The 25,924-nt window shown below is 40.4% G+C and overlaps 1 long non-coding RNA gene across 1 annotated transcript in view; it reads right to left on the bottom strand.

Annotated features, from left to right (window-relative positions):
- Positions 1–6,895: 6,895 nt before the first annotated feature.
- The window catches only part of LOC132346018 (uncharacterized), a 42,508-nt gene continuing 23,479 nt past the window's right edge, over positions 6,896–25,924 (bottom strand). The window contains exons 2-3 of the long non-coding RNA XR_009495698.1: positions 18,875–18,946; positions 6,896–7,193 (exon numbers count right to left, since the gene is read on the bottom strand). This is a non-coding gene — a long non-coding RNA (uncharacterized lncRNA). The remainder of the gene's footprint in view (positions 7,194–18,874; positions 18,947–25,924) is intronic.

Below are 25,924 nucleotides of genomic sequence, written 5' to 3'. Positions count from 1 at the left end.
CAGAGGGTAAAGCATTTGCCTGCAATGTGGGAGACCTGGGTTTGATCCCCGGGTTGGGAAGATCCCCTGGAGAAGGCAATGGCAACCCACTTCAGTACTCTAGTAAACTCTTGCCTTTACTAGAGCAAAGCCTATATTTGTCTGGATCATTAAAGCCCCCTTCTCTCTGCTGGTCTAGGTCAGCATTTCTTAAGGTATGTTCTACGGAACATTTGTTCTGAGAGGGTGTCTGTTTAAAGGACTTTATAATGAATAAACCCTGGGATACTCTACCTACCCTATTTTCATCTTGGGAAATTCCCGTTATTTCACTGAGCTGCTTCCACTGGAATCCTCTTGCTTCTACTGATCTGGCTGGAAGCCTATCTAATCCTTCTCTTCTGGCCAGCTCCAGATGATTTTCCCAACTTACTGCCTCAAGCTTCCTTGGAAGGCCATCTATTATTCACTCACTCAGAAAGCATTTATTGAGATTCTACAATGCACCAAGCCCTGTTTAGATAATGCAGAGCAATGAACAAAAGCCACATCCCTCATGCAGTTCACATTCTACAGAGGAGAGACAAAAGGTAAATACATCAGGAAGTAGTACAAGTAATGTAAAATAAGGTAAGGACTAGGGAGAGGAATAAAGCAGAATAGAGGGATGGAGAATAATGGTAGATGAGCTTTTGAATAGAAAGGTTCTATTCTGTTCATGAGGCATATATTACACACACTCCTATCCCCTCACTTGATTATACACACAGACACATGCTTAGGCGTATGTTCACATCCTACCTTATTCCATGGTCCCAGTCATTCATCTCAGATACTTTTGTGTTCACAGCATCAGGCTACCCATTCTCCATTCACTATTCCTTTCCCAAAGTGCTCTGGCAAGATCAGTATTCATAAGCATCATCCAAGTGAAGTGAGAGTCTCTTAGTCGTGTCCAACTCTTTGTGACCCCATGGACTATACAGTCCACGGAATTCTCCAGGCCAGAATGCTGGAGTCGGTATCCTTCCCCTTCTCCAGGGGTATCATCCAAAAAGCTCATTAAAGCACACATCACTGGTATACAACCCAGGCTACCCTAAGTAGGTTGGTCTGTGGTGGGACCCAGGAATTGTTCTGTTAATCTAAGGCTTGGATCACCCTGATGCAGCGTCAGGCCTCAGCTTTTCATCACCTGGGACTGTTCTACCTCTGAGGCTTTGGAAAGAAATTATGCTCTTCCAGAGTATGTTTGTGTGTGTGGTGGTGGGCGGGGTGGGGGCGGTGTCAACAGTTGACTTTAGAGTCATCAAGAGTTGAATCTCCAACCCTTTCATTCTGTTTCCATAAATCTTGCTTATCTAATCTACAGAATGGGGCAGTGATACCTACCTCACTGAGCTGGTGAAAAGCTGAAAAGAGATAATATATGTGAAATGTGATATGAAGCATTGGGAGGGGGGCCCCACTAAGTGATATTCTAGTTCCTCTTCTTTTCTCTCGTGGAATGATCTAACGGGTTCCACCCCTACCCCTTTAGAGACCCTACAGATGCTCAGGAGTTCCCTAGAATTCTCCTAACATTTTGAAAAATCTCTGACAACACTGAGAGTCAAGAAAGGATGACTTGGAATAGAATGAATGATTTGCCCCAGTTACGCAAAAATTTAGTTTCTCAACCAGAATAAGAGCTGAGGTTGCCGAACTCCCGGATATTCTTTTCACTACTTAGTCATCTCTGTTCTAGTTTGGAGTTAGGCTTTTCTGATTTCCCAAGGAAAGAGAGGGTGTTCTATTTCGAGGCATCACAGTAGTGTGAATATAGGTTAGGTCTCTTCAATCAGACTGCCTGGGTCAAAGCTTTGTTTCCGTTATCTGGTTAGCTAGCTGTTGGGTGGCCTTGGGATAATATATATATATAATGTTAAACATATTTCAATGTTGAATACATTTTATTATATATAGGTATTTATGTATGTATTTTTGGAGATTTAAAATTAAGCAGTATAAACTAGAATAGAAATTATCATCATGAACATCTGGTTTCAAGTCTCTGTCCACCAGTTCTAAGATTTTGGACAAGTAGTCTAAACTTCTTGAGCCTCAGTTTTGTTTTTTGTTTTTTTTTTCATATCTAAAATGGGACCATGTTATCTGATTCTTAAGTTGTGTCTATGTGTGTGAAAGATAGATAATGCATATTTAACATATAGCACAATATCAGGCATTTAGTGAATACTGAATAAGAACTATAAAGAAAGCTGAGCACCGAAGAACTGATGCTTTTGAACTGTGGTGTTGGAGAAGACTCTTGAGAGTCCCTTGGACTGCAAGGAGATCAGTCCTGGGTGTTCATTGGAAGGACTGGTATTGAAGCTGAAACTCCAATACTTTGGCCACCTGATGCGAAGGGCTGAATCATTTGAAAAGACCCTGATGCTGGGAAAGATTGAGGGCAAGAGGAGAAGGGGACAACAGAGGATGAGATGGTTGGATGGCATCACAGACTCAATGGACATGGGTTTGGGTGGACTCCGGGAGTTGGTGATGGACAGGAAGGCCTGGTGTGCTGCCGTTCATGGGGTTGCAAAGAGTCAGACACAACTGAGCGACTGAATTGAACTGAATAAGAACTGACATATCTGTAACATATATCTCTATCAGAGTTTGAAAGACTCGGGACATCAGACCTGATGAGAAGTTGACTAGTTCATGAACTCTAGGAGCATCAAACTCGACATCTTGCTAAGCAGCCTCTTGTAGCACTTTTAAGACTCCCTTCACCCTCTGCATCCCCAGATAAAAATGCAAACATCTACTTCAGAAGAGAAAATTAGGTTTTATTCTACAAGGTCTGTATCATTTTTACTGGGCAAGGCTTTCTCATACTGTGGCTGTCTTTCGTTTGATGATAACTACTTGGGGTTTCTATTGCTTGTCCTGTGCATCTGTACCAGCCCACTTGACCATCACCTGCTTCCTGAGCTGAACTATTTCAATCTGCTCTCTATCTCTAATGTATAACTTACATCCTGTCTGAACCATCTCATAGTCAAAAGATCAATATTTTAAAACTACCGTCAATAAACAGAGGTGCCATTTGAGGCTTTCCTGCATGGGGGGTACTACTTTAGGCATTTTTTAAACTTAATTTTACATGTAATCATATTTAATCCTGATAAAAAGTCTTTGCAAATGATATAGCTACCATCATTTTAATATGAGGAAACGACAGGTCTGAGAGAGGAAAAGGGTGAAAAGGTAACCAAAATCAAAGATCTAATGAGTGCTTTGAATCCAGGCATGCACGACTCCAAATTTCATGAGAGGAAATGTTATCTTGCTTTGTTTATTTCTGTTAATGTTCTATAGATTGAGGAAATCTCCCCATTATTGAATTCAATACTTGGTTAAGATGAATATTCAATTTTCTAGTTAGAGCCTCAGGGACTTACTTAATTAGGTATTTTACTCTTTGAATTGAAAACTATTAATGCAGATACAGGAAAACCACAGAGAACAAATGTATGGCTTACTCATTATAAAGCAACACCTTTGCGACTGCTACCCAAGTCAAGAACGTCAACTTTACCTACTGCTTCAGAAGCCCTACTCTGTGTTTTGACCAGATCAACCTTCACTTTCTCTTCTAGAATATAACTTGACCTCCTTCTAGTAACTTCCTTCTGTTTCTTTATAGTTTTGTCTCCCAAGAGACAAACTATAATCTCCTTAGAGATTATAGTTTAGCCCTGCTCACTAATTTTTTTTTTTAACACTGATGAGAATTTAATCTATAGGTTCACCTTCTACCTTTTGATTTTCCTTCCATTTCATCTGTTGGAAAACCTATGGCCTTTGAGGAGTGTAACATAGCCTGGATTTGTTTGCTGTGCACTCATGGCACAGAAGAACCTGTTCCCGTGTCCTCTGTACTCCCTGCAAGATGGTGGCTGGATGCCAATGCCTGCTCAGCCTCAGCTCAACCCCTCTGGTAAAGTGTAAGTGGTGATGAGTTCTCCCCTTAGCAAATACACCTAATCAGTATATGAAATATTCCTTTCTTCAGAAATATCCCTACTTCCTTCCCAAAGGAGGATACTGCCACATTCCTGACAGGTGAAGCATTTCAGGGAACAAAAAACAGAATTAAAAAGTGTTTTGTAGGACATGAGCAGTCGTTTTCAATTTTTCTTCTCATCTTTCTCTTTCTCCCCCTCCGCCTCCTTTTCCTTCTTGACTATTGAGAATTTATTTGAGATTTAATCTTTTTCGACTCCAAAGTGATAGACAGAAGGAGCAATTGGTCGGGTTTCCTATGGGGGCGTCAAATTAGCCCACCTTTGCATTTTTTGGGGTTCAAATTGAGAGAGACAAAGAAGCTTGGCTTGTCAAGCAAGGACTGATGGACTGTGCCGACACTGATTAGAATCTACGTCTCCATTGAAACTAAGGATAGCTAATGTGGTTCCTTCTGAGATTTAGAGAGTTAAAGATGCATGTTTCTCTCTTCTTTAATGATCCTATTGATCTTTATGTTCTTGGTTTACTGAGTAAAAAAAAAAAAAGTTGAATATAATTGTGTCCTTGAATTTGGGTCAAGACTCCTTTGTGTCTAAATCCTACCCACTACCACTTATTTCATGGCTGGGTAATTTTGGGGAAGTTCCTTAAACTCCTTGTGCTCCTTAACTGTTAAATAGGAACATGCTAGTCTCCTTCCCAGGGCCGTCATGAGCCTTCAATAAGGTAAGATCTGTACAGTATATGGCGTAATGCCAGGCACAGTTCAAGTGCAACAACACATGGGTTTCCTGCATTCTTGCCATTTGTCTCTCAGCAAATCTTAAAAAAAACCTTATTTTTTTTCCTCATGTTAACATCAAATGGAATTGGAGACTTAAGCTAAATGAACATCTACAGCAGTACTGCAGGTAAAGGTTATTTAAAACACACACACACACACAAATAAATAAAAGTTTTCATTTTTGTTTTAGAAAGAACGGGGGATGTGGAAAGATGGAGAAACTTTCTAAGGATGCTCTGAAGGGGAGAAAACCAGAAGGGAGGGAAGACTGACACAGATAAAAAGATGGGATAGTACAGGCCGTATACAGGGATCGGTTGGCAACTGAAAGAGCTGCAGTCAAAGGTGGACAGAAGGATGCAGAGGTAATTGAGACTGAAATGCTAAACCTGGGCATGGGCAGAGGCATTGATGTGACCCCAAGAAAGGATGACTAAGCTCTCAGTGGGTGATGACACACCTGATCCTAAACACAAAATGTTAAAAAAAAAATCAAAACAGGTGTTTGGTGACTCAAACCTAGGTAGAGAGTCCCCAGACACTGGTGAGGATAAAAACACCAAGGAAGGAAGAATATTTTGGGGAAGATTAATTATGTTTGAATAACATTGTTTATTTTTATTGCTATAAAGCAGCCTCACAATTCAGTTTTCTTTCTTTTTTTCTTTGGCAAACAGCATCTCCACCAGGAAACACCCATGGATTTCTGTGTCTCACGCTGAGTTCCGTCTGTTGCCATATTACTCAATGGCAAATGGCACCCATATTTTTCTTTGTGGAAGATATATTTATTTATTGGAATGTAAAAAGCATATTTCTTTTGGTTGATTTGATTTTATAAAGGGGTCATCGCAGTTAATTCTAAATATTTGAAATCTGAGTGATTCACTCAACCACTGCTATGAATGTTTTCACTGAGAAGAGATGCAGCTGGAAAAGATTCCTATCTTTCAGATGGCTATGGTAACCACAAAGCTATGGTTTTTCCATCAGTCACGTACGGATGTGAAATTTGGACCATGAAGAAGGTTGAGAGATGAAGAATTGATGTTTTCAAATTGTGGTCCTGGAGAAGACTCTTGAGAATCCCTTGGACTGCAAGGAGATCAAACCAGTCAATCCTAAAGGAAATCAACCCTGTATATTCATTGGAAGGGCTGATGAAGCTGAAGCACTGACTCACTGGGAAAGACCTTGATGCTGGGAAAGATTGAGGGCAAGAGATGGGGATGACAGAGGATGAGACAGCTGGATGGTATCATCGACTCAATGAACATGAGTCTCAGCAAACTCTAGGAGATAGTGAAGGACAAGGAAGCCTGGTGTGCTGCACTCCATGAGGTCACAAAGAGTCAGACACAACTTAGTGACTGAACAACAACAATGGCAACTACTCATGACTAGGTAGACTCTTTGCATAGGAAGACGGCATGGGGTCGTGAAAGAGGAAATGGGTTAGGAGCCAACACTTCTGTAATCTCTTATAAGCTCTGCTGGTAGGCTTGTTGTAGACCTTGGATTAGCTAGACTGAATGTTCAAAGGGCATAGATTCTGAAGACACACTGGCTCAGGTTAAACTTCTAACTTGATCACTATGCTGTGCAAATGTGGGTCCTGCTCTGAGTATCAGTGTCCTCATCTGAAATGTTTAAATAGTATTAGCAATGTGCATTAGCAAGAATGAGACTTTAAATGAAGTACTTACTCAGCAATGAGGCTCGCAGACAATTCTCATGAGAAGGATATTCCTATTTTTTCGGAATCATTAAGTGTAAAATAAGGCAGTAATTACCTGCCAGTTGTCGAGAGTTGCAAAATTCAAAACAAATGCGTATTTTTGTACATAGATGAGAACTTTATAAATCATAATGAAATTAATATTTGAAAATGTCCTTGTGCGCATGTGCTCAGCCATGTCTGACTCTTTGCAACCCTGTGGACTCTAGCCTGCCAGGATCCTCTGTCCATTGGCTTTCCCAGGCAACAATACTGGAATGGGTTGCCAGTTCCTTCTCCTGGGGGATCTTCCTGACCCAGGGATTGAACCCAAGTCTCCTGTGGCTCCTGCACTGCAGGTGGATTCTTTACTGGCTGAGCCATCAGGGAAGTATGCCTTACTTAGGCATACTGTTAAATAAACGGGGAGGAAAATAAGACGCAAACAACTGATGCTTATTATGGAGTGCTATTATGTGTACAGTCCATGCCTGGTGCGTTTACTAGTTGTGTAAGTCAGGGCAAGTGGTACCAGTTGCTGTAACAAATAATCCCTAGAAAAGCACTTTCATACTGTGTGCGTCACAGTCCCAGTGTGGCTGGAGCAGCATTCCTGTCTTTGATGGTACCTTTCATCTCAGCTCTCCTCCAGGACCTCAGTTTCCCATGAGATTTTTCTTTACATCCAGCCTGCAACACATGACGAGAAGGTTCTAAGCTCTATATCTGGGTTTCACAACTGTTCCATTCTTTGGACTATATTTCAGCACTAACACCCTCACTTGGCTATAAAGGGTCTGGGAAGGCTACTGTGTTTCCAGACAGAAAATGAAACATTTTTCTGAACACATACTTTTTCCTCTGCTATATTACCTCATATAAGGTCTGCAAAATTGTTGCAAGAGAGGACTTGTTATATATAATTTGCAAATAAGATAACAGAGGTTTTGAGCTATTAAATAACTTATGAAATGCCACAGAATTATCAACAGACAAGCGTGTGGCCCTCAAATCACCTGCAATTTCAAAAGTCTTGAGTTGGAAGCACAGGCAGAAGAACTTGGAGGGAGGTCCATATGTCCGGTCAGATCATCCAAAAGAAATATTCACATATTAATGGCCATGGATTGTATGCATTCAGTGTTGAGCTTCCAACAGTCCCAAATAAATACATTAAGAAATAATCTTCTCTAGAAATAAATTTGCAGCAAAATTATAGTGCATGAGAAAAACTGAGATCCTTTATGTGCCAAGAATTGAGGTAGAAATATAGAGTACAAACAGTACATGACTATAATTCCTAGCCTCCAAAAGTTTTGGCTTAGTGGAGGAAAAAATGTAATTTTTTTTTTTTTTTTGCATAATGCACATGCATGCTTACTCAGTCATGTCTCACTCTTTGCAACTCCACACACTATAACCTGCCAGGCTCTTCTGTCCATAGGATTATCCTGGCAAGAATACTGGAAGGGGTTGCTGTTTTCTCTTCCAGGGATCTTCCCAACCCAGGGACGGAACCTGGGTCTACTGAATTGGCAGGTGAATTCTTTACTACTGAATCGCCTGGGAAGCCCCTTTATGCATAATACTTAACAAAAATGACATCATTAGGATAAGAGTACATACTTGCAGAAAGGCTACATGAGATACATTTTAAAAGATGAAGCTCTGGGGTAAGAATAACTGGGTCTGAACTCCACTCGGATGTGTGACTTTGAGTGAATCATCTCCTCATTTGTAGGAGGGAAGTTTTAGCAACTAATTATATCATGCTACTGCTGCTGCTAAGTCACTTCAGTCATGTCCGACTCTGTACGACCCCATAGACGGCAGCCCACCAGGCTCCCCCGTCCCTGGGATTCTCCAGGCAAGAACACCGGAGTGGGCCACCATTTCCTTCTCCAGTGCATGAAAGTGAAAAGTGAAAGTGAAGTCGTTCAGTCGTGTCTGACTCTTAGTGACCCCATGGACTGCAGCCCACCATAATATCATGAAAAAGAAAATATATATGTATAAAGGGTATCATATATGTATTTTTTTAAAAGGCAGATGTTCACAAAATATTTGTTGTCTTCTTCCCCTCATGACGTAATAGTATAGAAATAATAAAAAAATACTGCCATTTGTTAGAAGTGTTCTGTGCCCCATGTGACATGCTAGGCATTTATGTACTTATCCTATTTAATTCTCACTAGCCTCTTCTGGAAGAGACAGTCACATGTCTGACACCACATCAAAGAGATAACAGCTGACACCGGAACCCTGGGCCTCTGGACCCAAGCCCACCCCTTCCTCCCAGTATTCTTCTTTGGCAGTTTAGGTCATTGGGTCCAATCATTACTTGTGCCTTGACTCTCTTTTTGAGATGTATATTTAGGCATTGAGAATATTTTCTTGAATACTGCTGATACTAGAAAACTCACACTTTATAGCAAACTTGATGGCATATATCAGGCAACTCCCATGTGTTAAGTCAACTTCAGTCGTGTCTGACTCTTTGTGACCCTACGCACTGTAGCCCACCAAACTCCTCTGTCCATGCGATTCTCCCAGGCAAGAATACTGGAGTGGGTTGCCATATGCTTCTTCAGGGAATCTTCCCAACCCAGGGATCACACTTGCATTTCTTAAGTCTTCTGCATTGGTAGGTGGATTTTTTACCACTAGCACCATTGGGAAAGCCCCTACACTTTAGGGCAAACTTTATGGCATTTATCAGGTAGCTCTGGGGTTAGCAATGTATTTCAGTTGGACTGGAATTTCTTTTCATGTAATTTTCATTCATTGGTCCTAGTTCTGCCTTCTGGATACACAGGAGGACAAGTCTACTTCTTCTGCCTTAAAGACACAACCCGAATGTTTAAATAGATTTATGATGAGCCTGAAGTCTCTCCTTCTCTGGGAAAAAAGCATTCCCTGTTTCTTCAACTTCTCTATGACATCTAAGCCCTTTGTTCACCAGTAGAGTGACCTCTGGGGAGTTTTCAATTTGTTAAATCTTTCTGAAAGCACTATGCCCAGAAGCAGAGGTGGTTTCCAGTTAGAGCCCAGAACACTGCACAGTAGCCTCTGTTTTGGATTCAGAAGTTTCATTCATAAGAGTCTGAGATCTCCCAAGCTTTCCTGGCAGCTTTATCATTTTATTGGCCCCTGCTTTCCTTGCCATCATCTTATATGCCTCAGCTGATGAATTACAGGAAAATAGGGTAAGAAGGAATCTCAAAGATCATTCTTGATAAAAGAAGAATTGAGGTCTAATCACCTTCTCCAGTGGGTAGAAGAACCATTTCCACATCCTTCTTCCCCTCTGCCCATCCATCTAACAAGTATTTCTTGAGTGCTCACCATGTGTCTGTCGATGGTTGGGTGACAGTGCTATACAGAACAAAACTGTCCCCTGGAACTAACAGTCTAGATCAGGATCCAGACCTCAGTCAAGTAATTTCGATTAAAATATATGTATATTACTCTGAGATGAGGACAGGGTAAACAAAAGATTAAGGAGGGGAATTCCCTGGCAGTCCATTGGGCTTCCCTTGTGGCTCAGCTGGTAGAGAATCTGCCTGTAATGCTGAAGACCTGGGTTCGATCCCTGGGTTGGGAAGATCTCCTGGAGAAGGGAAAGGCTACCCACTCCAGTATTCTGGCCTGGAGAGTTCCATGGACTGTATAGTCTGTGGGGTTGCAAGGTCAGACACGACTGAGCGCCTTCCACATCACTGGTTAGGACTCAGTGCTTTCATTGGAGAGTCCCAGAGAGATCCCACAAGCCTTGCAGTCAATAAAAAAGGCTGCTATGGGAGAGGGACCTTAGTATAGTATACTAAGTATACTTAGTATAGTATAGGGTGCTATACTAAGGGACCTGCTCTAGCCCAGAGGTGAACACTATGTACCCTTAAATCAAAAAAAAATTTTTTTTACTGTACTATTTTTATAATTAAATTCACTGTATGTAATGAAATAAAGATGGCCACCAATTCTTTGTCACTCCTCCCTGAGATGTGGTGTCTGTTTCCACTTTTTGTGGAATCTAGGCTGGCCTGTGACTGCTCTGACCAATGGAATGTGGGGAAGTCATGCTGTGGCAGTTCTCAGCCTTGCCCCGGGAGGACTGGTAGATTCTACCGTGGTCTCCTAGTCCTGAGCCACCTTGTAAGAAGTTTAACTACTTTATTAGAGAGACCACATGGAGATGCCTTGAAACTTCGTGAAGAGAGAGAGGGACCCAGCTAAGCCCAGCCTTCCAGATTCTTCCATCAATTTGTCCTCCAGACCGGAAGAGCCATCAGCTGAGTACCACCAGTGACCCTGGGTGATGCCCCATGGAGTGGAAGCACTGCTCAACCAAACTGCTCAGCACAAAGTTTCTAAGCCACAATATCATGAGATATATAGATGAGCTAATTTTTGAGGTTGGGGGGTAGTTTCATATGCAGAATATGACACCAGAACATTGCATTTCCCCTTCTCCTTTGGAAAGTTCTGTTATTTCAGTATCCCGGAAATCACATGGGTTTATTCACTAAATATGCATTTTTATACCTACTTTATAGATTATAGGGATACAGATATGGGAAAATAATACAGAACATTGTTAAGGATACAAGCCTGGGAGACAGATCTTAATTCAGATCTGGTACCTGCCACTTAGGTGTTGAATCATCTTAAAGTTTCTTGACCTCTCTGAGCTTCCTTTTCATCATCTTTAATGTGGAGATAAAAATGCCTAAATTTATAACTTTGTGGTGAGGAGTAAAGGATAAAAATATATGTGAAAAGCTTATTTTAGCTTTCTGGCATGCGGTAAGTGCTCAATAGAGCAGCTATTTTTTAATCATTATCTTAAAATATAATCATTACCCTTAAGAATTTTAGTGAATGGTGAAACTACTGAATGATGGGAGAGAGAGCAAGGATGAATGAACCATAATGGAGGAAAGTATAGGACAGTATTGTACTCTGGTAGAAGGAAAGGGCTTTTATTCCAGTCTTGGGGAATTCCAAGATTTAGTTATGATGGAAGAGATTGAGATTTAGAACTGAAGGATGAAGGCTGAGAGTTAGGCTTGAAGGATTAGTAGCAGGCAGTTAGCCAGGGAAAGGTGAAGTTTGGGCAGGAGAGTAGGTGACAGACTCCAAAGGGAGAAAAGCATTGGGACACTTGGGACACCTTGGGACACTGACTCTAGTCCAGTGTGCTAACTATTCTTCTAATCCAATCTCCATTTTAGAAACCTGATAACTTTCTTTAAATTGTTGCTGGAAATCTTGAGCAGGGCTAGGCTTAACCTCTATGCCCTGAACACCACTGTTAGAATTCTCCCCATGGATACACAAACAAAGCCCCCACAAAGGATGAGATTAAAACAAGGAATATCAACAAGCATGTGTAGAAATAGCCCACCACAAAGGACAGTAGATGTACAGAAGCAACTCCAGGTATGTGAGATACTGTTAATACAATGACCTGAAGTATATTGGGTTGACCAATAGTTCATTTGGATTTTTCCATAGCATCTTACGGAAAAACTGGAATGAACTTTTTGCCAACCCAATACACACACACACACACACACACACACAGACAGACACACACACACACACATCTCACTATAAAAGCAAAATAATTTTTCAAAAGAGAACTTAGAGTCTGAAAACTCAATTGAGAATCCGAACTGTATAAAACCAAAGAGAGTTTCAAACAGCAGTTTAGACACAACTGAAGCCTGAATTGATAAAACAGAAAATAAATTTAGAAATATTGCTCAGAATGTAACACAGATCCCAAGATTTAGAAAACAGTACAGTGAAGCTCTAAGTCAGGGAGGCTGTGTGGTTTGGTCATTCAGAAAGCATGTCTTCATGATGTTTACATTATGAGGCTTAACTCTGAAGGTGGATGCTTTGACAGGTCCTGGTCAGCTTCATTATGAAGAAATCTTCTTTACCCAAATAATATCTTTCTCTTTCTGCCATTCTTTTGCCTGGATGGCCCTCCTAATCTATCCTTCTGCCTCAAAGTGGTAGGTCTACAGGAGCTGAGGCACAGATTCCCATGCTTCCAAAGGAAAGACAGGGGGAGATTCCAAGAGCTACTTGAACGACTCAAGTGATAATGCCTGTCCTAAGGAAGCATATTTCTGAAATATTTTGAGCTACATAGAACTATATAAATCTTTAACTTCAAAGTACTTCCAGCTCTGTCCGTGTACCTAAATATTATATTTTTAGCATAGTTAGCAGCTACCCTAGTTAAAGTTGATCCAAGCAAATAGTTCTGTCCCTTTCAACCTGCCAGGATCCACAGGCAACTTCCACCGGTGAATTAAACATTTTGTCATCCCTCAGTGAAAGTTATTTCTGGAGTGGTTATAATTTAAATCATTTTTTTATAAGAATTTATGGGCACTTAAACTTAGGTACTGTCTGTAACTGTGCTTTATGGGCAACATAAATGATTCTGGGCCTTTTTCTTCTTTCCCTGCCTGTTCACATCACAAAAAATCATATATCATACACAGAGACATCTCGCACGTTGTAAATTTTCTTTGCCTGATACTATAGGTGGAGGACAGATGTATGAGAAGGTGCTGGCATGGCACAGAGATGGATGTAAGAAAGAAGGGGTTTTGTTATCTCTCACAGGAGCAAGAACTGTTACATTGTATAAAAATCCTTTTAATGGACATTATTGATGGCTTTGGTACAATTTTCAATTTCCTAAGGTAAAAAAAAAAAAAAAAACTCAAAGAGGTCAAACCAGTTGTTAGCTATAGTGTCTGGTGGGGGGCTGTTATTGGCTGAATTATGTCTCCCTCCAAATTCATACATTTAAGTCCCAATCCCTTAGTTTGTAGCATGTGACTGTATTTGGGATAGGGCCTGTAAAGAGGTAATTAAGGTAAAATGAGGTCATATGGGTGGGCTTTATTCAGTATGACCCGTGTTCTTGTAAGCAAGGGAGATTAAGGCACAGACCAAGGGGCAATGGTGTGAAGACCCAGCAAGAAGGCAAGCGCCTGCAAGCCCAGGAGAGAGGTCTCGGGAGACACCAAACCTGCTGACCCTGTGGCCTGGATGTCGAGCCTGCAGAACTATTAGAAGACACATTTCTATTGCTTACATCATCCACTTTGTCACAGTAGCCTGAACTATTAATAGTGGAGCAATAACACCCCTCAGACAGGCTGGAGCTAGGGAGTCCAAGACAAATCAGGCACGCACTCCATCATCACAAGGACATCATGCGGACTTGCACAGCCCCACAAGCAAATACCTTCTTCAATTTCTATCACAGGAAATTTGCTCTAGTCCACGCCCTGCCTCCAACAACAATCGAGAGACAGTCTAGCACCAAACTCCCCTTAAACCTCTCAATAGGGGTATTTGGACTGAGGTGGTATTTTCTGAAAATTCCCTGGACTTTCTCAAGAAAGGTCTCTGTATTTAGCTTAACAGGGCATTTTTCCATTCATCCATTTAAAAAAAAAAAAATTTTTTTTTTTTTTTTTTGAGTGCCTACTACATTCCGGGCACTGGGTTAACTTCTAAAAGGGAACAGCAATCAAAAGACATTTATTAAGCACCCGCTATGTGCCAGCACTACACTCAGACATTAAAAGGAAGACACTTCAATAGATACTTGTTAAATACCTTCTATGAACAAGATGCTGAGCTCTTCTTTGTGGGAGGGATGTGGAGTTGAATAAGACATGAGCTCTGCCCACCACTGGCTCACAATCTTTCTGCAGAAATGGATAAATCAAAAGTATCTCTCTAGCACAAGTGGGGATTATGATAGAGAGGCAGTCATATTTCATAGGCACCCAGGGAAAGGAAAATACTTTAACCAACAGGATTTGAGAAGGTTTTTGTATTATAGAAGATGTGGATTTTCAGTAAAACAGTGAACATTTAAGCAGAACTTTCCAGGAGAAGATGGGGCAGACATCTGAGCTACGAGTACTGGAAAAACACCTACTGTATGCACATCCCTTGTGATAACTAACATGTGGTAAGGAGGATGGGACTCTTGATCGTAAGAAGGTGACGGTTTTGTTGGCACAGAGTCCAGAACACTTTGGGAGCTGTGCAAAGTGAGATGTCTTGCATAGGAGTAGAGTCCTCCTCAACCTGATGTTTGGGCTCATATCATTAATGTCCATGAATCTTTGTCTTCTCTTCCATAAAAAGTGGGGGTTGTGCTAAGCCACTTGTTTCCAGATTTCTGGATTTCACAAACCAGTACACTTTAGGAAAACCAAGAGCAGAGTGCAACATGTTTCCACTTTTGACAAGTGAGGACATTAAATTGCCCACTATGTTCTGTCCTACTTTTCCTAGCCAGTGGGCTAACCTGGGAGCCACCCCACTGGATCTACTGGGCCCAAGGGCTGCCCAGCTCTGAGACTCTACCCTCTGGGAAGGGCAACACAAACTATTTTGGAAGATTCTAAAGTTTAAATTATAGCTTGTAAATTGGTGGTCCATGGGCTGAATTTGACCCGTGGCTATTTTATTTGGACTGCAATGTGTTTTAAAAGAATTTGGTTCAGATGCCAACATTGAAAAGTGGTGAGGTTCATATAAAAATCCAGATTTCTCTTTGTTTTTTTTTTTTTTTTTTAATGGAGTATCTGGCAACATTGCCTGCCAACAGTTGATGGGAACTGCTCCTCTTTCAATGTGGGTCCTCTCCCCCAGCCCCCTCCCCCAGCTTATATTCCTTTCAGCTACCTGAAGAGCATTTAGTTTGAGATTTCCAATTTAAATCTTTTGCAGTGAGACTTGGATATGGGGACTCCACTTTCATCAATGAGTCTCAGTTCTCTTATCAACAAAACAGGTATAAGGAGGATTAAGTAAAGAGATCAGCATGAGTATTTTGGAAGCTGTAAGTGCTGAACCAGTAGAAGGTTAGAGGAATTTATAATCAATGGTGCTTTGGGATCACAAGTTTACTGAGCCAGGGACTTCAGATATTAGAATAAATAGGATGATTCTGTATTCAGGGACTTCAGCATTTGTAAGTAGAATATAGTTGGGAAGTGAGAATAGACAGGATAAGAAAGTAGAAGTGAGAGAAGTTCAGATAATGTTTGTCTCTGAGATGGTGGTGAAGGCAGAAACTCTTGAGCTGTAAAATAACAGGGGCACCATTGTCATAAACCTAAGTCATGGTTTATCTTTATTATTATTGTCAGTGATTTTCATTACGCAGAAGTATTCTAGACGACTGACATCAAACAATATAACCATTACAAACTCCACTTACTAAAGCCCTACTCTCTGCCAGGCATGTGCTCCCCAGCACATTTAACTATTCAGCTTTATACCAAACATGTACTATGACTCAGCCATATGCCTAGACCTGGGGATGATGCATGGTCCCTGCAATCAAAAAGTTAAGTGGGGAAGACAGTTACATACATGAAAATATATTTCATGATCAGTGTAGCAAGTGCAAGTCCATGGTTCTATATATTGTGCTATATAACTGAGGGATCTAGCCTAGTCTAGGAGGGTCAAAGATGTTCCTGAGAAAAAAGTGTTTAAAATTAAGCCTTACATGTGTGTAGGAGTTAACCAGAGAGCAGAGGTGAGGAGAGTTGTGAAGACAGAGAACAGACTTCTATGCATTATTTATCTTAGGCCTTACAAGGATTATTCCCATTTAACAGATTAGAACCTAAAATTCAGAATTACTCAGTTAACCCATAAACAGCAATGTTAGGATTGGACCCCAAGTCAGACATCAAAATCCCAGACCCCTTCACACTCAGATCACTTCTCTTCAGTCCATCAATCTGCTATTCTCTAAGGTTTGCTGCTGCTGCTAAGCCACTTCAGTCGTGTCCGACTCTGTGCGACCCCATAGATGGCAGCCCACCAGGCTTCCCTGCCCCTGGGATTCTCCAGGCAAGAACACTGGAGTGGGTTGCCATTTCCTTTTCCAATGTATGAAAGTGAAAAGTGAAAGTGAAGTCGCTCAGTCGTGTCTGACTCTTAGTGACCCCATGGACTACAGCCTACCAGGCTCCTCCATCCATGGATTTTCCAGGCAAGAGTACTGGAGTGGAGTGCCATTGCCTTCTCCATCTCTAAGGTTTATAATATTGCATATAACTGGGGAAATAATAGATAAGTTTACTGTGACTAGGGACACTTTTTCCTCTCTCTTCACCTGTTCAAGTCTTACTTATCTTTCTCATCTTAGCTGCCATCACATTTTCATGAGTATTTAATTCCTATTTATCTTCCCCTTCTCTCCACACCCTGGACTAAGACTTCATAAAACCAGGGGTTAAGTATACTTTTGCTCAGTGTTATATTCCTCATGACTAGCCCTGTGCCTGGCACATAATAGGTGCTCAGTAAATATTTGTGGGTAAAAAAAATCAACAGATATAAAGTGAGAGCCACTTGCCAGAATCTGTGAGCAAGGCTTTGGACTTGAATTTTCCCCAGCACAGACAAGAGGGAACTCTGCATAATTTCCCACAAACAGAAGATCAATTTTTGCTGTGACAGCACAAGTCCATCCTAGCGGGGAAAATAAAGTCGTATGCTTGCCCCTGGCATAAAGCTGTGGATTTTGGCAGAGGCGCTCCGCCACTCTGGCTGTCGAGCGTTTGCGTGCCTGTGTGTGCGTTTCTTCCCTGACAGTCTCCTTCTGCTTCCGTGGAAGAAAGCCAAAGGAGTATGGGGGAGGGGAGAATCAAAGAAAGAGCTAGACACTCAATTTCCATCAGGGTAATCAAGGGAATTTCTTTCTTAGAGGCAGGAAGACTTTAGAGCAGCAACAATAACAGTAGCCGTGGAAACAGTGATAACACTCACAGCAAAGTATCATCACCATTTCATCCTATTGACAATTTAAAGCCACCAGGCATATACTGAGTACCTGCTGTTTGCTAGGCTCTTATATTAGCTGTTTCTTTCTTTCTTTCATTTTTTTTTTAAACAAAACTGCCCCATTTAACTCTGGTACCAACTTGTGAGGTAGGAAAGGCCATCTTCATTCTACAGATGAAATAATTAAGCTGAGAGAGATAAAAATATATACAACATGACTGAACATGATTGAGATCATCCAGCTTGAAAACGGGAAGATATATAATTTAAACTCAGGCCAGTATGACCTTGTGAACCCCCATATCACACTTCCTCTTCCAAAAGATGAGATGACCATTTTTAGACTGTTTTTCATTGTTTTGGGTTATAACCTTTGAGAAAGATGATTTGATTTCCCTATTGACTTGATTCCTCAATGATATGTTTTATTTTATTTCAGTGAACCGTACAGCAAAGACTAAAATCCTGGTTTCACATGTAGAATTGTATTAAAGTTAGACTTGATCAAATTATCAGGTCTGCATCCGATCAGCCAACCTCAAAAATACAGATTCTCTGCTTATGTGGTAAGTTCAAAAACAAGAGGTTCAGAGTCTAACAAACCTGAGTTCAAAACTACCTTGCGCCATTTCCTAGTTGCATCATTTTGCAAACTCATAATTTAATCTCTGAGTGTCAGTTTACCCTTCATAAAAGAGGGTCATGATACTTAGTAAATAATATTAGCAAAACAAATCCTACAATACATAGAGGATCCTACACCATAATCAGGTTAGAGTCATTCCAGGGTCACAAGGATGGACCATATCAACAAAAGAAAAGACAAAAGCGACATGGATTATCTCAAGAGATGCAGGAAAAGCACAATGAAACTCAATATCTGTTGATAATAAAAACTCTTGCCAAACTGGGTATAGAGGGAACATATCACAATGTAACAAAAGCCATTTATGACAAATTCACAGTCAACAGAATATGATATGTTCAAAAAAATGAAAGCCTTCATGCTAAAGTCTAGAACGAGACACTTGTATTCAGTGTGGCATTGGGAGTCCTAGCAATCAGACAAGAAAAAGAAATACAAGTTATCCAAACCAGAAGGGAAGAGGTAAAATTGCCATTATATGTCGATGATGTGATACTTTATAAAGAAAAGCCCAAAGATTGGATACAAAAACCATTAGAATCCATCAGTAAATTCAGCAAAGTGTTAGGATATAAGGTTAATATACAGAAATCTCTTTCTTTACACTTACAATGAAATATCAGAAAGAGAAATTTTAAAAAGCAACCCTGCTTAAAATTGCATAAAACCTACTTAATGATAAACCTAACCAAGGAAGTGGAAACTTACACACTGAGAACACTGTATAAAACATTGATAAAGAAAATCAAAGATGACACAAGGAAATAGAAAGATAGGCAGTGCTCTTGGATTAACAGAGTGCGCTGAAAGTGGCCATACTACCCAAAGCAATCTGCAAATTCAAAGCAGTTCCTATCAAAATACTCACGACATTATTCACGAACAAGTTCTTCAGAAATTTGCGTGGGACCACAACAGACCCAGAACTGCCAAAATAATCCTGAGGAAAAAGAGCAAAGCAGGAGACATAACCCTTCCAGATTTCAGACAATATTACAAAGCTACAGTAAGCAAAATAGCATGGTATAGCACAAAAACAGGTATATGGATCATTGGGATAGAAAAGAGAGCCCAGAAATAAACCCACATACCTATAGTCAATTAACCTTTGACAAAGGAGGTAAGAATATACAATGGGGAAAAGACAGTCTCTTCAGAAAGTGGTATTGGGAAACCTGTGCAGGGCCATGTGAATCCATAAAGTTAGAACACTCCATTACATCATATACAAAAATAAACTCGAAATGACTTAACTACTTAAATTTGACACGTGACATTATAAAATTCCTAGAAGATCCTTTGTATTTCTGTGTTGTCTGTTGTGATCTCTCCATTTTCGTTTCTAATTTTATTGATTTGATTTTTCTCCCTTTGTTTCTTGATGAGTCTGGCTAATGGTTTGTCAATTTTATTTATCCTTTCAAAGAACCAGCTTTTGGCTTTGTTGATTTTTGCTATGGTCTCTTTTGTTTCTTTTGCATTTATTTCTGCTCTAATTTTTAAGATTTCTTTCCTTCTACTAACCCTGGGGTTCTATCAACAATTATATGCCAATAAAATGGACAACGAGGAAGAAATGGACAAATTCTTAGAAAAGTACAACTTTCCAAAACTCGACCAGGAAGAAATAGAAAACCTTAACAGACCCATCACAAGCACGGAAATTGAAACTGTAATCAAAAATCTTCCAGCAAACAAAAGCCCAGGTCCAGACGGCTTCACAGCTGAATTCTACCAAAAATTTAGAGAAGAGCTAACACCTATCCTGCTCAAACTCTTCCAGAAAATTGCAGAGGAAGGTAAACTTCCAAACTCATTCTATGAGGCCACCATCACCCTAATACCAAAACCTGACAAAGATCCCACAAAAAAAGAAAACTACAGGCCAATATCACTGATGAACATAGATGCAAAAATCCTAAACAAAATTCTAGCAATCAGAATCCAACAACACATTAAAAAGATCATACACCATGACCAAGTGGGCTTTATCCCAGGGATGCAAGGATTCTTCAATATCCGCAAATCAATCAATGTAATACACCACATTAACAAATTGAAAAATAAAAACCATATGATTATCTCAATAGATGCAGAGAAAGCCTCTGACAAAATTCAACACCCATTTATGATAAAAACTCTCCAGAAAGCAGGAATAGAAGGAACATACCTCAACATAATAAAAGCTATATATGACAAACCCACAGCAAACATTATCCTCAATGGTGAAAAATTGAAAGCATTTCCTCTAAAGTCAGGAACAAGACAAGGGTGCCCACTTTCACCATTACTATTCAACATAGTTTTGGAAGTTTTGGCCACAGCAATCAAAGCAGAAAAAGAAATAAAAGGAATCCAAATTGGAAAAGAAGAAGTAAAACTCTCACTATTTGCAGATGACATGATCCTCTACATAGAAAACCCTAAAGACTCCACCAGAAAATTACTAGAACTAATCAATGATTATAGTAAAGTTGCAGGATATAAAATCAACACACAGAAATCCCTTGCATTCCTATACACTAATAATGAGAAAACAGAAAGAGAAATTAAGGAAACAATTCCATTCACCATTGCAACAAAAAGAATAAAATACTTAGGAATATATCCACCTAAAGAAACTAAAGACCTATATATAGAAAACTATAAAACACTGGTGAAAGAAATCAAAGAGGACACTAACAGATGGAGAAATATACCATGTTCATGGATTGGAAGAATCAATATTGTGAAAATGAGTATACTACCCAAAGCAATTTATAGATTCAATGCAATCCCTATCAAGCTACCAACAGTATTCTTCACAGAGCTAGAACAAATAATTTCACAATTTGTATGGAAATACAAAAAACCTCGAATAGCCAAAGCGATCTCGAGAAAGAAAAATGGAACTGGAGGAATCAACCTACCTGACTTCAGGCTCTACTACAAAGCCACAGTTATCAAGACAGTATGGTACTGGCACAAAGACAGAAATATAGATCAATGGAACAAAATAGAAAGCCCAGAGATAAATCCACGCACATATGGACACCTTATCTTTGACAAAGGAGGCAAGAATATACAATGGATTAAAGACAATCTCTTTAACAAGTGGTGCTGGGAAATCTGGTCAACCACTTGTAAAAGAATGAAACTAGAACACTTTCTAACACCATATACAAAAATAAACTCAAAATGGATTAAAGATCTCAATGTAAGACCAGAAACTATAAAACTCCTAGAGGAGAACATAGGCAAAACACTCTCCGACATACATCACAGCAGGATCCTCTATGACCCACCTCCCAGAATATTGGAAATAAAAGCAAAAATAAACAAATGGGACCTAATTAACCTTAAAAGCTTCTGCACATCAAAGGAAACTATTAGCAAGGTGAAAAGACAGCCTTCAGAATGGGAGAAAATAATAGCAAATGAAGCAACTGACAAACAACTAATCTCAAAAATATACAAGCAACTCCTACAGCTCAACTCCAGAAAAATAAATGACCCAATCAAAAAATGGGCCAAAGATCTAAATAGACATTTCTCCAAAGAAGACATACAGATGGCTAACAAACACATGAAAAGATGCTCAACATCACTCATTATCAGAGAAATGCAAATCAAAACCACTATGAGGTACCATTTCACACCAGTCAGAATGGCTGCGATCCAAAAGTCTACAAATAATAAATGCTGGAGAGGGTGTGGAGAAAAGGGAACCCTTTTACACTGTTGGTGGGAATGCAAACTAGTACAGCCACTATGGAGAACAGTGTGGAGATTCCTTAAAAAACTGGAAATGGAACTGCCTTATGATCCAGCAATCCCACTGCTGGGCATACACACTGAGGAAACCAGAAGGGAAAGAGACACGTGTACCCCAATGTTCATCGCAGCACTGTTTATAATAGCCAGGACATGGAAGCAACCTAGATGTCCATCAGCAGATGAATGGATAAGAAAGCAGTGGTACATATACACAATGGAGTATTACTCAGCCATTAAAAAGAATACATTTGAATCAGTTCTAATGAGGTGGATGAAACTGGAGCCTATTATGCAGAGTGAATAAGCCAGAAGGAAAAACACCAATACAGTATACTAACGCATATATATGGAATTTAGAAAGATGGTAACAATAACCCTGTATAAAAAAAAAAAATTCCTAGAAGAGAACATAAGCAGGACGCTGACATCAATTGCAGGATATTTTTTTGGATCTGTCTTCTAGAGTAATGGAAATGAAAACAATAATTAGCAAAAGGGATCTAATTAAATTAAAAAGTTTTTCACATCAAGTGAGTGAAAGTTGCTCAGTTGTGTCCAACTCTTTGCGACACCATGGACTGTCCATGGAATTCTCCAGGCCAGAATACTGGAGTGGGTAGCCTTTCCCTTCTCCAGGGGATCTTCACAACCCAGGGATTGAACCCAGGTCTCCCGCATTGCAGGCGGATTCTTTACCAGCTGAGCCACAAGGAAAGCCCAAGAATAATGGAATGGGAAGCCTACCTCTTCTCCAGTGAATATTCCCAACCCAGGAATCAAACTGGGACCTCCTGCATTGCAGGTAGATTTTTTTTTTACCAACTGAGTTATCAGGGAAGTCCTTTACAGCAAAGGCAATCATAAAAAAAAAAATGAAAAGACAACCTGCAGAATGGGAGAAAATATTTGCAAATGATGTGACAGATAAAGGTTTAATTTCCAAAATATACAAGCAGCTCATACAACTCAGAAACAAAAAAGCCAAACAACCTAATCACAAAGTAGAAAACATAAACAGACATTTCTCCAGAGAAGACACATAGATGGTCAACAGGCACATGAAAAGATGCTCAATATCACTAATTATTAGAGAAATTAAAATAAAAACTACAATGAAGTGTCACTTCATACTGGTCAGAATGGCCACCATCAAAAAGCGTACATGTAATAAATACTGGAGAGAGAATGGAAAAAAGAGAACTCTCCTGCGCTGCCAGTGGGAAAGTAAACTGGTACAGCAAGTATGGAAACCCTATGAAGATTCCTTAAAAAGCTAAAAACAGACTTACCATATGACCCAGCAATCCTACTCCTGGGCATAAATCCAGAAAAGATGAAAGTTCTACTTCTAAATGGTGCATGCAACGCGATATTTATAGTGCCACTGTTTATAATACTCAAGACATGGAAGCAACCTGAGCGACCATCAGCAGATGAATGGATAAATAAGAAGTGGTCCATGTGTACAGTGGGGTGATACTCGCCATAGAAAGGAATGAAATAGTGCTGTTTGGCTCATGGGTGGACCTAGAGATTATCACTTAATATTATCATATTAAGTGAGGTTCAGTTCAGTTCAGTTGCTCAGTTGTGTCTGACTCTTTGCGACCCCATGAACCGCAGCACGCCAAGCCTCCCTGTCCATCACCAACTCCTAAGTCAGAAAAAGACAAATATTGTATGATGTCACTTATATGTGATATCTAAAAACTAGTCCAAATGAATTTACAAACCAGAAACAGACTCACATACATAGAAAATAAACTTACAGTTACCAAAGGGGAAGGTGGGGGAGGGATAAATTGGGAGCAGCGGATTAACAAATATACTATATATACAAAAGAAACAATGAGGTTTTAGTGTGTAACATAAGAAACTATACTCAATGTCTTATAATCAACTATAAAGGAAAATAATTGAAAAGCTAATATAGATTTATACATATGTATTTAGCTAAATCACTTGGTTGTATACTTGAAACTAACATAGTATTACAAATCAACTATACTTCTATAAAAAAATACAGATTCCCTTCTTATGTAGTAAATTCATGAACAAGGGGTTGGTAGTCTAAAAGACTTGAGTTATAAAAGACTCACCTGCATAGTTTACTAATTGTGTTCAGTTCAGTTCAGTCACTCAGTCGTGTCCAACTCTTTGCGACCCCATGAATCGCAGCACGCCAGGCCTCCCTGTCCAGCACCAACTCCCGGAGTTCACTCAGACTCATGTCCATCGAGTCAGTGATGCCATTCAGCCATCTCATCCTCTGTCGTCCCCTTCTCCTCCTGCCCCCAATCCCTCCCAGCATCAGAGTCTTTTCCAATGAGTCAACTCTTCACATGAGGTGGCCAAAGTACTGGAGTTTCAGCTTTAGCATCAGTCCTTCCAAAGAAATCCCAGGGCTGATCTCCTTCACAATGGACTGGTTGGATCTCCTTGCAGTCCAAGGGACTCTCAAGAGTCCTCTCCAACACCACAGTTCAAAAGCATCAATTCTTCAGCGCTCAGCCTTCTTCACAGTTCAACTCTCACATCCATACATGACCACAGGAAAAACCATAGCCTTGACTAGATGGACCTTTGTTGGCAAAGTAATGTCTCTACTTTTGAATATGCTATCTAGGTTGGTTATAACTTTCCTTCCAAGGAGTAAGCGTCTTTTAATTTCATGGCTGCAGTCACCATCTGCAGTGATTTTGGAGCCCCCCAAAATAAAGTCTGACACTGTTTCAACCGTTTCCCCATCTATTTCTCATGAAGTGATGGGACCAGATGCCATGATCTTCGTTTTCTGAATGTTGAGCTTTAAGCCAACTTTTTCACTCTCCACTTTCACTTTCATCAAGAGGCTCTTCAGTTCTTCACTTTCTGCCATAAGGGTGGTGTCATCTGCATATCTGAGGTTATTGATATTTCTCCCGGCAAACTTGATTCCTGCTTGTGCTTCATCCAGCCCAGCGTTTCTCATGACGTACTCTGCATAGAAGTTAAATAAGCAGGGTGACAATGTACAGCCTTGACGTGCTCCTTTTTCTGTCTGGAGCCAGTCTGTTGCTCCACGTCCAGTTCTAAGTGTTGCTTGCTTTTGTGTTAGTAGTGTAACTACTCTGAGTGTCAGTGTCCTCTCTGTGTGTGCTCAACTGCTCAATTGTGTCCAACTCTGTGGTTGCATGGACTGTAGCCCACCAGGCTCCTCTGTCTCAGAACATTCCAGGCAAGAATACTGGAATGGGTTGACACTTCCTACTTCAGAGGTTCTTCCTGACACAGGCATCACACCTGCGTTCCCTGTGTCTCTTGCTTTGGCAGGTGGATTCTTTACCACTAGGGCCACCATAAAGGAAGCTAATAATACTCACCCGCCAATATTACTGTGAACACTAGGTGTATTAGTGTACATACAATTTCTCATCTGGAGAGAGGCAATACCTATTTGTGTCTCTTTTTTCTTCTGAATTCTGTCTCCAATCGTCTGTACCACCTTCCTCTAACATCTCCCAAGAGTGGCTCCCCAAACCTGCAAACCTTGCTGTTGTTTTTCTTAATTCTTTATCCAACTGTGCGCTACACGGTTCCTTTAACCTTTCTTTTTTTGATAGATCAATCACATCAGCTCTTCTTCCTCCAGAGGGTGATTTACTGTATTTCTTCCCCTAATGGAGGCAAAGCAGGATGTGAAACATTGCCACAATCACAGGATTGTAGAGGAAAGCCATGGGCTCATGGGCCAGGCAGCTTAACTGTACCATCCGAGGAGCTTTGAAGGGAAGATGTCCCAGGACTCGAGGATCTTTCTGTATATTCCCAGCCTCAAGAAGAATTCCAGCAGGCCAATTCCTGGATCAGCACAGGATATCATAGTACAGATGAAGGCACCTAATCGTTCACCTCCTCTGACACGCTGCCTTCAAATACCAGGGCATTTTCCTCCTTACACTCTGTCAAATGTGGTTTTAATCAGCTGCAACCACAAAAAAACAAACTTCAGGATTTTTTTTTTTTTTTCAATTTCCGTGCCTGAATAACTTTGTAGGGACCTACAGGAGACTAGTTGGACCCTCGAAGGTGAAAACGAGCAGATGGAAAACAGGTGGGTTTTGATCGCGGCGCTGGCCACGTACATCAGTGTTCACACAGGCAGTGCACCCACTGATGCCAA

Source organism: Bos taurus, chromosome 8 (assembly GCF_002263795.3).
Source record: "Bos taurus isolate L1 Dominette 01449 registration number 42190680 breed Hereford chromosome 8, ARS-UCD2.0, whole genome shotgun sequence".
NCBI classification, from domain to species: domain Eukaryota; kingdom Metazoa; phylum Chordata; class Mammalia; order Artiodactyla; family Bovidae; genus Bos; species Bos taurus.
This window is presented reverse-complemented; position numbering and strand designations above follow the sequence as displayed.